General features: G+C 33.8%; 1 protein-coding gene across 5 annotated transcripts in view; it reads right to left on the reverse strand.

Moving 5' to 3' along the window:
- MNAT1 (MNAT1 component of CDK activating kinase) overlaps nt 1-16,567 on the reverse strand; it is a 223,417-nt gene that overhangs the window by 104,123 nt on the left and 102,727 nt on the right. The gene's annotated exons all lie outside the window — the stretch shown is intronic.

The following is a 16,567-nucleotide window of genomic DNA, read 5'->3' on the forward strand; positions in this document are numbered from 1 at the left end:
CCATATTTTTTTATATAGTCCATGTTTTCTGATTCTAACTCTAATTCTGTTATTTTTCTTGGTATATTTCTCATCAGCTTCTCTATGTCCTAACTTTTTAATAAAAACTAGTTCTTACAGTTATTAATTCCAATGTTTTCTAGTTTATAATTTATTTCTCGTTACCGCCCTTAGTTTCCATTACTTAAATTACTAAGTTGGATACATAAAACATTTGTTCTCTTTTATTTAAAGAAAAAAAAAAGGTAAAAACCGTAAATTAAAAGTGATACAGTGGGCTTCCCTGGTGGCACAGTGGTTGAGAGTCTGCCTACCGGTGCGGGGGACATGGGTTCGAGCCCTGGTCTGGGAAGATCCCACATGTCGCGGAGTGACTGGGCCCGTGAGCCAAAACTACTGAGCCTGCGCGTCTGGAGCCTGTGCTCTGCAACAAGAGAGGCCGCGATAGTGAGAGGCCCATGTACCGCAATGAAGAGTGGCCCCCGCTCCCCGCAACTAGAGAAAGCCCTTGCACAGAAACGAAGACCCAACACAGCTAAAAATACATAAATAAATAAATAAATTTATAAAGGTGATACAGTGCAACTGAGGCAGTGAGGAACGACCACTGTGGATGTTTGCATATGACTCATGGTTTTTCTCTTCAACAAGTTTAATACCATGTAGCATTATCCTAGCTTGTTTACCATCATATTAATAGCTTCTCTGACACTGTGACCTCAAAACTCCTTCACCAAACTCAGGCAAAGGACTTGAACAGACATTTCTCCAGAGATGTACAAATGGCCAATAAGCACCAAAAAAGATGTTTAACATCACTAGCCATTAGGGAAATGCAAATGAAAACCATGAGGATATAAAATTGCCCCTCAGTATCCCTGAGGGGTCTGGTTCCAAGTTGCCCCAGGGATACCAAAATCCATGGATGCAGAAGTCCTTTATATAAAATGGCATACTAGCACAGTCAGACCTCCCTATCCCCAGATTCCTCATGCCTGGGTTCTGCATCCATGAATTCAACCAAACCCAGATTGAATTTCATGGCTGGTTGAAGCCATGGATGTGGAACCCACAAATACAGAGGGCCCAACTGTAGCACTTAACACCCACAGCTATTTAGGATGGCTACTATCCAAAACAAAAACAAAAACAAAAAACCACATAAAATAACAAGTGTTGGCAAGGATGTGGAGAAATTGGAACTCATGTGCATTGCTGATGGGAATGTAAAATGGTGCAGCTACTATGGAAAACAGACAGCAATTCCCCAAAAGATTAAAAGATTAAATATAGGGCTTCCCTGGTGGCGCAGTGGTTGAGAATCTGCCTGCCAATGCAGGGGACACGGGTTCGAGCCCTGGTCTGGGAAGATCCCACATGCCATGGAGCAACTGGGCCCGTGAGCCACAATTACTGAGCCTGCGCATCTGGAGCCTGTGCTCTGCAACAAGAGAGGCCGCGATGGTGAGAGGGCCGCGCACCGCGATGAAGAGTGGTCCCCACTTGCCACAACTAGAGAAAGCCCTTGCACAGAAACGAAGACCCAACACAGTCAGAAATAAATTAATTAATTAATTAATTTTTTTAAAAAAAGATTAAATATAAAATTACCATATAAGCCAACAACTCCACTTCTGGGTATACACCCAAAAGTAGTGAAAGGAGGAATTTGAACGGATATTTGTACACCCCTACTCATAGCAGCATTACTCACAATAGCCAAAAGGTAAAAGTAACCCTGTGTCCATCAATGGATAGTGAATAGGGTATTCACACAATGGACTACTATTCAGTCTTAAAAAAGGAAAGAAATCTGATACATGCTAAAACTGGATGAACCTTGAAGACATTATGCTAAGTGAATGAAATAAGCCAGTCACAAAAGGATAAATATTGTATGATTCCAATTATATGAAGTTCTTAGAGTAGTCAAATTCATAGAGACAGAAAGCAGAATGATGATTGCCAGAGGGTGTGGGGAGGCAGGGGATGAGGCATTACTATTTAAATGAGTACAGAGTTTTAACTGGAGAAGATAAAAAAAATCCTGGAGATGGATGGTGGTGATGGATGTACACCATGAACATACTTCAAAATAGTTAAAATGGTAAATAAAGTTTATGTAATACATATTTTACCACAATTTTTGTAAATGGGTTTTAGGACTTCCCTGATGGCACAGTGGTTAGGAATCTGCCTGCCAGTGCAGGGGACACGGGTTCGAGCCCTGGTCCAGGAAGATTCCCACATGCCGCAGAACAACTAAGCCCGTGCGCCACAACTACTGAACCTGTGCTCTAGAGCCTGTGAGCCACAACTACTGAGCCCACGCGCCACAACTAGGTGAATCCCACCTGCCTAGAGCCCATGCTCCGCAACAAGAGAAGCCTCCGCAATTAGAAGCCCGCACACCTCAACAAAGAGTAGCCCCCACTTGCCGCAACTAGAGAAAGCCCGTGTGCAGCAATGAAGACCCAACGCAGTCAAATATAAAATAAAATTTTTAAAAAATAATAAAAATTCTTGGTGAAAATGAAAAATGTGTCTTTAAAAAAAATTAAAATTAAAAAAATAAAAATGGTTTTAGATACTCTGATTTTCTCATTTACCTGGCTGAAATAATACACATCAAAAACAAGATAAAAGTGAGATTTATGGAAAACTCCATTAACATTATTTTAACCCTTAACCTCCATATGTTTCAGAGCCTTTCTAAATAAACTTGAAACTGTCAAGCTAAATCTTGTACTACCTCTCACTAATCCAATTTCTGAACAGTGAATCTGAGTACAGAGTATTACACAGGTTAAGAAGGGGCCTGCCTAAGCGGGACATTTTGAGTGGCATTTTGACATCCTTGTTTCAAAGTGTCTTCTTCATAAGTTACTAGGTACTATATTCTCCTGCCACATTATACAAAAAGTCCAGTATTGCTGTCACATTTTTAGGTTAAAAAAAAAAGAAGAAAAAGTCAACTGTAAGAATTTTAAAAGGACACCTATTATATTATAGTTATCCCATAACACAGTAATGCAGATTACTTTAATTACTCCATTTTCATATTACAAATTAGAAAGCAAGACCCAGGAAAGATGATACAAAATGGATAATTCCAAGAGCTGGAATATTTTCCAAGGAAGATAATATTCAAAAAACAGACAGGCTCCCTTAAGTCATTAACGTGGGAATGAACACATTAAAAGTAATCATTCCCTAAATAGCAACAATGATGCCCAAGTTATAAGTTATGATGTCATATAATCCAAAGTCTTGTCTGCAAGTTTGTGGGTACATAAAAGATCATATAATAATAATAGCTAACATTATTTACTCAGTGCCAGGCACTGGTCTAAAGGCTTTTAATGTATTATTTCTTTAGTATTAACAATAATTTTATGAGATAAATACTATCATCCCTACTTTACAAATGAGGAACAGGGGCTTAGATATGTGACTTAGCAAGGTCACACTGTAGGTAATGCCAGGTTGAGGATTAAAAGCCAAGGGTGTCAGATTCTAAAGCCTGTGTTCTTTTCCCCTAACTTCCTTATTTTATGGATAAAGAAACTAAGACCCCTAAAATATAAATTTCTCCTAAGGTGACATAGTTAGAGTCATATCTCCTAATTCCTGTCTAGTGTGGGCTCTACCATACCACACTGCCTATCAATATCCTATTTTTAGACAATATAATCACAGTTGCTCAATTTAAAAGTCTGATATTAATAAGTCCTAGATTTCTATACAAATTCTAATAATTTAGATATGGTCAAAATGCCATAGGTTCAAAAAGACAAATTTTTTTATAGCATTTAGAGAGAAATAAACATTACTCAGTGGTAATTCTATTTATCATGAGAATGAGAAAACAAAGTTCATAAATGATACACAACCTAGTCTTCTAACATTCAATCTTTTCCCCCCAAAACTGGTGTGAGATAGATGCCAAGTTTCTCAAATCTAAACCTGCGGAAGAACTTACAGTACAAATCACTGACATAATTAAGATTAAAAAAAAAATCACCAAGAGACCAGCTATCTCAACAAGAAGTCCTATGAGGAAAATGTTAGGGGTTTTTACGTGACTGGAGGCAAAACAGTGTTTAAAAGTTTCTGGATGCAAAATGAGAATGAAAGTGATATTTCTACACAAAACAGTAAGTGTGATATTATTCTAAATTATCAGGAAAAGGAGGATTCAGATTAAAGAAGTCACATTGTACGATGCAATAGTGATATTCAACACCTGAACTAAATTTGACTTGGCACCAAATGATTTAGTATAGACTGAAGAGGGCTATAGAAAAATCAAAAGAGAGGAAAAATCAATGAAAGGTGGAAAACTGAAACAGTGCAACTTGTGCAAGACCTCAGAGGGCAGACAAAGTCTACAAAAGCAAGGCAATAAAGAAGACAGCAATGTTACTAGAGCAGTATGTGTGTCTTGAGACTATATCAAATAAACAGGAGCAGAGAATGGATATATGGGGAAGTGGGGGCCAAAAGACACTGAATCAGTATGGTACAGCTTACATTACAGCCAGAAAATATTCCAAGAGTAATTTGAACTCATATGGTAAAAAATCAGACCCTTCAAAACAATGTCAAAACAAATCTCCATCAAATTACCAAATAAAGGATAAAATGAAAGAATAATACCCAATATGACAAGAGAGTGTGGAGAAAGATGTTCTCATACACTGCTGATAGGAGAGCAAATAATGGAATTGCTTTCTTTATGAAAAACAATTTAGTAAACCTTTAAAGTATTCATATAGCTTAACCCAATAATTCCACTTGAAAGAATTTATAAGAAAAAAACAGAAATATACTAATCAAATCTTTATTCAAAAGACTGACCATCACAGTTTATAATTGTGAAAAACCAAAAGGAACATAAATGTTCAGCAATATTGGGAAAATTAAGTAAACATGAGTTCGACTGTAACAGCATGTATGCCATTTAAAATTATGTTCAAAGAGAAATTAATAAACTAGTAAGTACATAATAAGGATGATCTAAACTATTTTTTAAATCTGCATAAGAAAAAAGCTATAATAAAAACACCAAAATATTAACTGTAGTAATCTCTAGGTGATGAGATTATGATTTATATTTTTATCTTTATGCAGTATTTTCTAATCGGCCAAAATGGGTATAATTTTTATAACCATAAAAAAGATAATAAAAATATACTAGGGACCATACTGAATCACACCATAGGGGAAAAATTAAAAACCATACTATATGACAACTGGCTTGGTCTCTTCAATAAGTCAGTGGCATGAGAAAGAAAAGCAAGAAATGTAGCATGAGATATGAACTGTTCTAGATTTTAAAAGAATTAAGAGGTTTAATAAATATAACAAGAGTCATTAGCTCAGTAACAATTTAGGAAGGGAAAAAACAGTCATGAGACATTTGGGGGACAACTGATGAAATCTGAATATGGACTGGGTATAAGATTACATTAGAGAATTTTTATTAATTTTGTTTTGTGTGACTATGGCATTATGGTTACATATAAGAATGTCCTACATCAGGGCAGGTCAGAAGGAGATGCAGGTTAAAGAATTTAAAGGTAAAATTTCACAGTAACTGCAATTTACTTCAAAATGGTTCAGAAAAAGATACATATATATGAAGCAAATTAAAGATTACTGAATCTAGACATTAGGCATACGAATATTCATTGTATGATTTTTCTACTTTGCTCTTTTTGAAATTTTTCATTACAAATAGTTTAAAGATGTATCATGGAATCTTTGTTAGTCTGAAAAGAAAATAGCTAAGCATTTATAGCCGAGAAAATACAATAGTGCTAAAGAAAAAAGAGCCTAGAATCAAGTAGGTCAGCTTTGTAGCTATTTTAGTAATTAGGTTTGAAGATTTGAGTAGTGACTGAGAGGAAGAGAAAAAAAAAAAGATTATAATTAAAACTGCAAGACTTGGTAGCAATCTGGAATAGCTGAGTTGAATACTAAAATGTGAAAACCAGACAGAGCTGAAGACTAACAGAAACAGGGTAATTGGGAAAGAGAAGGTTTGAGGAGAGAAGATTTTTTTAAAAAAGATAAAACACAGACTGGGAGAAAATACTTGCAAATTACATGCCTTATAGAGAATCTGTATCCAGAACATACACAAAGGACTCTTATAGCTGAATAATTCTTTAAAAAAAACAAAAACCCCAATTTAAAAATGGGCAAAGATTTTAATAGACATTTCACCAAAGAAGATACACACAGGACTAATAAGCACATGAAATGATGTTCAACACCATTAACCTTTAGAAAAATGCAAATTAAAACTACAATGAAGTACTACTTCACACCCACTACAATGGCCATAATCAAAGTGTCACTGAGGATGTAGAGAGAAATTACAACCCTTAAACGTTGCTGGTGAGAGTGTACAAAGGTGCGACCACTTTGAAATTAGTTTGGCAGTTTTTCTTAAATTTACAAATAAATTTACTATATGACTTAGTAATTCCACTCAAAGGTATCTCCCCAAAAGATATGAAAACACATGACCAAAGACTTTTATAAGAACAGCAGCATTACTCATGGTAGCCAAATAGTGGAAACAATCTAAATGTCCATCAACTGGTGAATGGATAAGCAAAATGAAGTATATTCATACAATATGAATATGAATTCATTCATTTAATATTCATATGCTGAATACTATTTAGCAACAAAAAGGAATAAAATACTGATACATGCTACAACATATGAACTTCAAAAATTTTATGCTAAAAAAAAGAAGCTAGGCAAAAGACTACATATTGTTTGATTCCATTTATAAGTAATGTCCAGAAAAGGTAAAACTACAGACAGAAAGTACATTAATAATCACTAGGGGCTAGAAGTGTGAATGCAAAGTGACTACAAAGAAGTACAAAAAATACCAAATCATACATTTAAAATGAGTAATTTTTTATAGTAAGTAAACTATACCTCAATAAAGCTGTTTACAAAATAAAGAGTTTAAGATGGTGGTTCAAATCAAATCAATGTTGCTGACTATATATGAAATATCCAAGTAGAAATATTCAGTAAAAGCAGCTAAAAATACAAAATAAACCCAAGAGAAACTTTGCTATTATCATCAACAAAATGATGGGCAAAGTCACGAGAAAAAATAAAATTTGGGGGAGACAAATGTATAAAGAGTGAGATCCTAGTAATGAGTCCTGAATAACACCCACATTAAGTAATTCAACTACATTTTGCTGACTTTCAAAGCCGTAACGCAAAACTGACGCCCTTTCAATTTCTGTTGTCCTTGCCATATAAATAATAAATAAATGAGGCGTTGAGGGTAAAAATGTAGCAAGAAGAGCCACAGCAAATCATGCAACCTTAGATAATATCTACACTCAGGGGGAAAATTGCAGGCAAACTCTACATTCAATAGTATAATTAATGTTTTACTCCCCTAGAACGTAACAAAATGGAGCCCCTGTTTCTCTTCTAAGATATACCTTAGGGCCCTAAGTTATATTTCAATAATTTGCTAGTCAAAAATACAAGCATTTGTGGAAAGAGTTTCCAAAATTCAGCTCATTTCCATATAGAAAAACATAAAAACATTTGAAGAACAATGCAAATGCTGACAAAGGTAATTATACATGGCTGTAATTTTAAGTAATAATTTGAAATATATCTTTAACTTGTCTTACTCAGCAAGCTTCAAGTCTACCATAAAAAAGTTTACAATTTACTGAGATTTATCTGTTAGATAATCTATAGTACACCACAAATATCGTTATTCATGTCCCTCAAGTAAAGAAAAAGCACAAACTATCTTTTGTGCTAACTCTAAAATGCAGGATTTAATTCCAAATTAAAAATTATATGATCTAGGTTTCTGGAAGCCATTTAATAAGAGATAAAGTTAACTCTGAAAACAACTCTTACTTTAAAAATCTTCTGGTCACTACGTCAACACACACACACACACACACACACACACACGCACAAACTCAGAATGCAGCAAGCCATTTAAAATAACATTAATAAAGAAAATATATTATTTTCTAATTAAAATAACAGCAACAGAAAAGTTAATTAGTAATCATTTATAGGTTGTTGAAATAAGCAATAATGAAAATACCCTTCCATATCAATCAGTATATGATTTTGTTAAGTACCACAGAACAGGCTGTAATTCATAAAGTATTAGCAATTCAGAGTGATGGGTTAAATGATTCTGAAAATCCTGTAACAAAATTTTAAGATTCAGAACTCTCTTAATTTTTATATTTGCTAATAAGCTCTGTGTATAAATATCTGTTTAACATCTGTCTCCCCCATTAGACTGCAAGGCCCTGTTGTTCACTGCCATGCCTCACAGCGCAGTACCTGGCACCGAAGAGCTGCTCGGTATTTTGTAGAATGAATGAATAATACAAAGGGGCATGTGAACAGTCATCTGGTGTAGTAGTATGAACATTAGAAAAACAGTAAGATGGAGAGTCAGGTTTCCAAATTCTATACATTTCACAATGCTCTTACTACATGTAAACAATTGGAATTTTGTAATCACATGTACTACGAGAGTACGTAAGGAATACATCTCCAGATTCTCCACACTTTAATACTGTTTCTTATTCATTAGAGAAAGTCAGTAGATGCTTTTTTTCCCTAGCCTGGAAATGTGCTTTCTAGCCACTTAAGAACTCATTTCAACAAAATTTCAGACAACAAAACATTGTGGTTATTCTGCTGTAATCAACACCCATTCAAAAGACAAATACTGAACACTAACTGTAGCCAAAAACTAAAAAGTACAGCAGTGAACAAAACAGATACAAGCCCCTGCCACCAACAAGCTTATATTCTAGTAGATCACTTTTCAATGAGATTGTTCCTTTTACTTTTATTTTGTTGAATCATCTAAATGCAAAATAAAAACAAACAAACAACAAAACAATGATAGTGGTGACTGTTCTTAAAAAACTGGATCCTCTCACATGTTAAAATTATCAAATCCTATAGAATGTATCACATTGCTAAAGGGAATTAGAAGCCAGAATATTTCACTGGTCTCAGAGCATTAAACCAGTACAATTCTACTGATTATTTCCAGGGAAAACATCTACAGGAGACCTTTCAGAAAATCAATTAATGATTTTTGAAATACTGTTTCTATGTCGGTAAATGTCCTAATAATTTAAATATGTGTGTGCACATATGTACATGTGTTTTCTATTTGTACACATGTATGCATCTGTATGTAGATGTGGACATATTTTTAAAATTGTATTTGTGTGCATACTCACACAGTTTTTTAATGGAATAGAGAATACTTAAAAAATACACATGGCACTGCCGTCAAGCTACTGATTCTAGTTAATTTCTTTTGGTAATTCAGTTGTTTTCAATTTATTTGAGGAGCAAGCAGAGCAATTTTTATACTATGCTGTTCTGGTCACTCTAGGGTGATATCAGCCTGTCATCACTGCAACAGCTGCATGGTAACAACTTTCCGGTAGCACATAATTTCATGGTAAGTACAATTCATTTTCCCCCATAGAAATGGCTTTCTCTAATTTCTTTCAAAATTTACAGTAAACAGCGTAAGACAAATGAGGGACAAGACCCTGCATGGTAAGAAGTAACTATATACTTATGCTAACACTGCCTCTAAACGAAAATGAACTGAGGTGATTTTATTTCTCTAAGCTTCATATTCATCAACAACAATGAGGGGGTGGGGGCAAACTGGAGGGTTGGACTAGATGTTCGTCCAGGTCCCATCTGCTACGATTTCATGACCGTAGTGGAAATAAACCACTATCTGATAATGTATGATGAAAATAAAAATAATTTTCCCCAAATTTAATGTAAAACAGCTTGATTCTATATATACTAAAGAAACGGCCAGTGGAAAAAACAATCACTAATTCCCAGATACCCAAGTCTCTACTAGAATCATCAGACTCCATTCCCTTTCTGAATCCATGTTTTGGAATGAGCAGAATATAACTTTTTTAAAAAAATGATTATGGGTTGGTGTTTTTAAGCATTCTAACATTGACTTATTCCCACAAATCAGCCTTTATGAGCATTCCTGTTTTTTGAAATACGATGCCTAATAGCTAGATTACCTATTTTTCCCCAAATTTTTCCTTCTCAAAAAAAAAACCAGATTTTTCCAGAATATGAACGAGGATTCATCTTGAATACACTAGGAACAGCACCATATTTTTCTGGCTCTTTACTGATGATCAGTTCCATTTGAATATGTAAGATGCTTTGAAACATCAAAGAAGAATTTCTTTATCTAGTTGGGCTTAAACTTCTTGTTCATTAGAAATCAAATAGTCCTAAAAAAGTTATATCCTCACTTGGCCAAGCCAAGTCTCTGAAACTGTTTCTACATCAAATTGGCCCTGAGAAAACATCATCAAAATCTGTTCACTACAGGGGAATAACTTTAAGTCTTTGTTAACTAAATTCATGTGTAATCTCCTCCCCACCATACACATCATTAGTGTTCAAATTACCACACAGAAAAATGTTCTTTAATAATGCATCAACTCTATTTTAGAACTCATATTGTCACACCAATCTAAATTGTTCCTTGAGAAAGAATTTCAAAAATAAAATGTAACATATACAGAAATGTTAAATGTAGGGGAAAAATTAGGAAATAATATCTTTAGAAAAAGATTAATATCGTTAAAGTACGTCGAATATAATAACAACCAAATCCTGCACATTTTTAAAGTTAATTAATTAATTTATTTTTTTGGCCATGCTGTGTGGCTTGCAGGACCTTAGTTCTCCAACCAGGGATTGAACCCGGGCCCCGGCAATGAAAGCGCCAAGTCCTAACCATTGGACTACCACGGAATTCCCTGAACGTTTTTTTAAAAAAAGCATTTCTATGAATTCCTTTGTATTGATGTAGAACTACTATGGCTTATGTAGAAACTAAATGCAACAATATATTTGTGGACACGTGCAATTAGTTTTCAGAAAGCCCAGGGTTCCAAACTATAGGTGAACATTAAATATAAAAGGAATAACATTTTCTCCCTCTGATGTAACGTGTTTTGACTATAATTATGTATACAAACTTCTCTCCTCCATGATACAAAAATAAAGACAGAAAAGGAACTAAGTTAGTCTTCTCTGCCTTAAATAGTTCTATACCTAACACATCCAAGAGACATCCAAATGTCATCGAGAAGGATCCTAAGTGATGTGACTGATTTAAGTTCAACACAGCTATAACAATGAAGTCACACCTTGCACAGGAGTTAAACTCGGTTCTAAAGTCAGAGTAAGGCAAAAACTGGTCAAAATAACCCCTCAAAAATCCTTTAAATAGCCCATAAAGTATACTGTACATTGTTCTGCGCATATTATAATCTCTTTATATAAATCCAACTCAGCTAGTTTTTCCTCCAGCATTAGAATAGATTACTGTTTGTTCTGTGGAAAACCAGATAAAGTACTTGTCTTGCTTTTAGCAACTTTGTTGTTTCAAAAACATTTTTTACTGGGGGAAGAGAGGAATTCTTTGCTATTTTTCTCCCTCGCTCGGTGTTTTCAACTTTAGGTGAATTCAAATAAGTTAAATGTACATATGATATGACTCTGCTGAACATGACAGGTATTTGAATGTTCATTCAATTGAATTCATAGACAAAAATGACATTTGAGATGGGCTATGAAGGCTGACGGGGCTGAAATGGAGGGAAAGGAAGAGTATTTCTAGTGAAAAGAATTTTATTACCAAGAACAGCTTCAGTGCGGTAGTGAAAATAGGAGCCAGAATACAAATGATAGAAGAAAGAATGGGAGTTGAGAAGTAGAAACACTGAATAAACTTGATTATTATTTTCATCGAATTCTAAGATAAAATAAAAATAGGGAGATATGGCATTAGCTTAAAGAAAAAGTAGGATCCAAGGAAAAGATTCTGTTTATCTTGTTTGGTTTTGTTGTCCTAGGTTTTATTTTTCCTTGAGGACTGATAAATGAGGCAGTGTTGAAAAGTATTATTTTTACATTCTTTCTCTGATGCTTGTCTTGCTACTGAACTACCATTTGTGGCCAAGAGGACAGAGCGTCCAGCAAATCATAACTGTTTCTATAAAAAGATCAGAAAAGAAAAACATCAAGGAGACTATTTGGTGACACAAAATCTACCTCGTTAAAAGAGTCTGCACTAATTTTAAGAAAAACAGCATTTACCAGCAATTTTACAAACTTTTCAGGCATATAGCATTTTAGCTCATTTACTTTTAGTAATTGCAAAAATAGTTTCCAAAAAAGAATTCTTACCTTGGTACTTTAAGTGAACTTTTAGTTAACCATCAATAACAACAACTTACACATAAGTCTAAATTTTTGAATATGATAAAATATGAAAATTGCTTTATATAATTTTCTACAAATATTACTATTATGATATAAGCAAAACAAAAAATATCACATAATATTAGTAGTATTTTGAAGCAGAAATATTCTTCAGTGAAAAGGTAGCAGAAAGCTTCTTTACACCATAATAGAGACTGAATAATTCAAGAAATCATATTTTATTTAGATATAAACCCTCTGTGCCTAGTACAGTGCTTGGTACATATTTAGGAATGTTTGTTTCATGAATGAGCAAATGTTTTATAATGATCCACAGTATCCCACTCACTCCAATCCTCTAATCCAAGCCATCCCCCCAAAAAACTACATAACAAATATGGTTCTATTTGAGGTCATTTAACTACAGAATGAGTAGTTATTGTGCTATTCCCACTGTAGAAAATAAACAGCTAAGCCAAACTATACTGACTTTATCCTTCTTCTGTCCTAAAAGGAAACAACAAATACTAGGAATACCTTAACCATCCCAATCTGCCTTCCCCAAACACATATCACCACTACCACCTTTACAAAACCACCATGTAATTAGATCTAGACTGTAAATGTAGAATAGGATAGAATATTTAGGATTCTCTGATTCCCTTACAGTTTCGCATAAATTGTCTTTTACTAAAGTCATGCAGATATAGAATGTTATTACTTAACAGTGGGATTCCACACAAAGGACACGGAAATATTTACTGAACATCTACTGTATGCCATGTACTATGCTAGTCCCTATCCATACAGTTGAGGTAAGTATTATTTTGTTTATGTTACAGGAAAAGAAACTAATGTTCTCCAAGGCCAAGTAACCTACCCAGGTTTTAAGCCCTATACTGCCAGAATTCACCAAGCACTTTCTTATTACAGGACTATGGTATTAAAATTGATTTATCTGAACATTTAGTGGATGTTAGGCACTAGTGAACGGATGATAGAAAGGATACACCACCAGAACTGATTCTACTTTGAAGCATTCAGCAATATATATTTATATTTATTAAACGTAAATTAGGAAATGCTCATTTGTTTTAAAAATGTTAGTATATAAGTGCTTTTTAAATGACAGTTACCCTAGTTCATTAAAACATACAACTCAATTTCTTTTTAGAAAATATTCACATTCAACTTTGCCATAGCACATTTAGATTGATGCAGATTTCACCTGTACTGAGATATGTGTTTCATTCTTCTTAGAAGTTCAGTCTTCTTTTTATAACAAGCAAAAATATTATCTTCCTCAAAAAAATATACAAAGTTGTGGCTTGTCTATGAATCTGTGAAAATTGAATATATTTTGAAATATGAACCAGAAAGACTACTTCAGCTAGAAAGAATTCCTAGCAATGCAGAGGTAAGCTACCTTCCTAGAAAGTTGACTTAATAACCAAATCTTTAAATCACATTTTACTACACTTTAACAGATCATTTTTCATAATTGACAGACATGTTTTATGTTTATGATATGAATTACAAAAGCAATGCAGAAAAAATCATAATCTTGGTAAATTTTTCATCTGAGAACATTATGTGTTCACCGACCATAAAAATGGTTCCACAAATACAGGAGTACACAGACTATCACATAATTTGTTTTCTTTTTTTAAAATTAAAAAAACTAACTTTATTTTATAACCTTCATAAATAAATACATAAATATACACATAAATAAATAAATGAGAGGTACATTTAGTAAAACAGTGCCCTAGAAGACAAAGAAAGCAATTAGTATGGGAGACTTTAATGAACACAGCTTTAAAGCCCTTCTGGAAATTACAGGCTGAATAAAAGCACTAACATTCTACCAGTTGCTGAGACAGGTGCTACTGACAGTCAGCTACATTTGCTGAAGCATATTCTAAAGATTACTAATTAATCTCTATACTGAAACCAATGGCTGCCTGCCATTCTGATCACCACTTTTTTTTTAAAAAAAGCAAAAGAAATAGTCGCTCTATGACCAAACACAACTCTAGGTAAAACACAACTCTAAGTAAGCTCTGCATCTACTTAATTACTTAGTTACATTATTTTCTGGTGTTCTTTATTCTAAACCCAAAACTTCTACAGGTTGGACTCATGGGTCTTATAGTCTCTCCACTTGTTATTTCTGAGTTATTTCTACTTACCACAAAAAATATGAAAGTATTTGTGAGATAATGGGGAGAAGAGTCTTTCTTTGTTGTTAATTTTGAACCTTTTCGATCCTAAGTTCAGGAGAATATGACTCATGGAGGCATTCTCCTTTAGACCAAATCTGCCTTTTCATTAGAATTTACCCACACTCCCCTTTCCCAGCTCCCAACACACACACACACACACACACACACACACACACACACACACACACCTGAATACTCTGTTCTACCACCATAATATCCTACCTTTATCTTATGAACTCTGTTCAAAGCACTGCTCAGAATTTAGCAAACATTAAAATAGTTAATGTTTCCAAGTCTGGGCAATTATTATAAAAGTGATTCTGCAGTTCTTTTAAAATACGCTGGGACAAGGTGCCAAAGAAAGTGTTTTAAATCCATTTGAAAACATATAAACATATATAGATAAAGTGAAAAATGTATGTGAGGGTTCTTTTTGTGATTTTCCATCCTTTTGATGTTTCAAGTTAACATTGATCCTTGAGTCTTAAGTAACACTATCTGTTCTACATGTTTTTAAAGTTGCTTTCATTCAACTGTACATGCCTGTGACCTCCACAATGACCTCTACAAAAGCAGTTGTGCACTTTACTGTGGTGCAAATCCTCACAGACAAGTTGAACCTGTTCTTTTTGGCGCTGAGCCCTTGCGCTGAACACACAGCTGAGATTTATTATAAAAGGGGAACTAAGGGGCATTATTGCACAACATTTATCCTTCACATACAGCCAAGTATAATCTTTTACAACCTTTGAGAGCTCTTAAATAAATAGATCTTCCCTTAATTGCATAAGGAGTTTCTTATTTGTCACCAATCATATGGCATATTGAGATTCATTTTACATTAGGAAAAAGCTAGCACACAAAACATACGTACTAAAAGTTGTTATTAAAGTTAGTCTCTTAATATTTATTCAAAAATAATAACACTTTGAATACTCAGACCTAAGGATAATTGCCTACCTTGCTGTTTTTAGCAAGGTCAATGCTGCAAAATAATAAACGCCTGTCTTCAAGGAGCTATACTTTAAGAAAATAGGTTTAAAAAAATCTTCCTACAGCACTCCTATGAGTCTTTTAAAAACATTTCAGAGAAAATATTAACCTTTACTTTTACACTGTTTTGTGTTTTCTTTTTAATTTCAAAGTTCAGTTTTAATTAGCTTTCCCATAGCATTTTAAAAACAGTTTCCATTTCTAAAGAATTTTGAACTGAGCTATGATACACATGACTTCAACTAGTATACTTCCTCACTTCAAGAGCAGATTGATACCCTGGGGGAAAGAGGAATTTCATGAGTTCTAAGAAGTATCTCTTATAACAGGAATTACCACACCATTTACATTAATTCTTCAGGATTTGCTAATTGATCTATCATCAAGACTTGCCTGTTGAAAACAAAGAAACTACTATAACCTCAAAAGTATTCTATCTTGAAAGTCAGGTTCAAACTAGCTTATCAGCTAACTGCTCAAAATAAAGGAAACTAAAATATGTTGATTCAGGTGAATATTTCCTTGCTCTAAATTCTTCTAATTTATTTTATTACTATTAAGTGTACAAACAATTGGGAAAAATGCCTGTAGACTTATGGGGGCGGGGGGCAGGGTGTATTGTTTAATGGACACAGAATTTCAGTTTTACAAGATGAAAAAAATTATGGAGATTGATTGTAGTGTTGGTAGGACAACAATATGAATATATTTAATACTACTGAACTGTACACTTAGAAACAGTTAATATGGTAACTCTTATGTATGTGTATCTTACCAGAATAAATTTTTTTAATTTAAAAGATAAAATCATAATTTTTTTAAAGATTGATGAATGAATTGATTTTTTTAATGGTGAAAAAAATCTAATGTTACATTTTTAGCAATCAGGGGTACACAGTGAACAAAACAGACATGTTCACAGACGATACCAAATACATTCTGTAATGACAAAATAACAAGAGTTAAATAAGAAATTTCTTTCATTAAAATTAAACATTTTAAGCAACACATTTATATTGCTCCAGACC

Source organism: Eschrichtius robustus, chromosome 1 (assembly GCF_028021215.1).
Source record: "Eschrichtius robustus isolate mEscRob2 chromosome 1, mEscRob2.pri, whole genome shotgun sequence".
NCBI lineage: Eukaryota > Metazoa > Chordata > Mammalia > Artiodactyla > Eschrichtiidae > Eschrichtius > Eschrichtius robustus.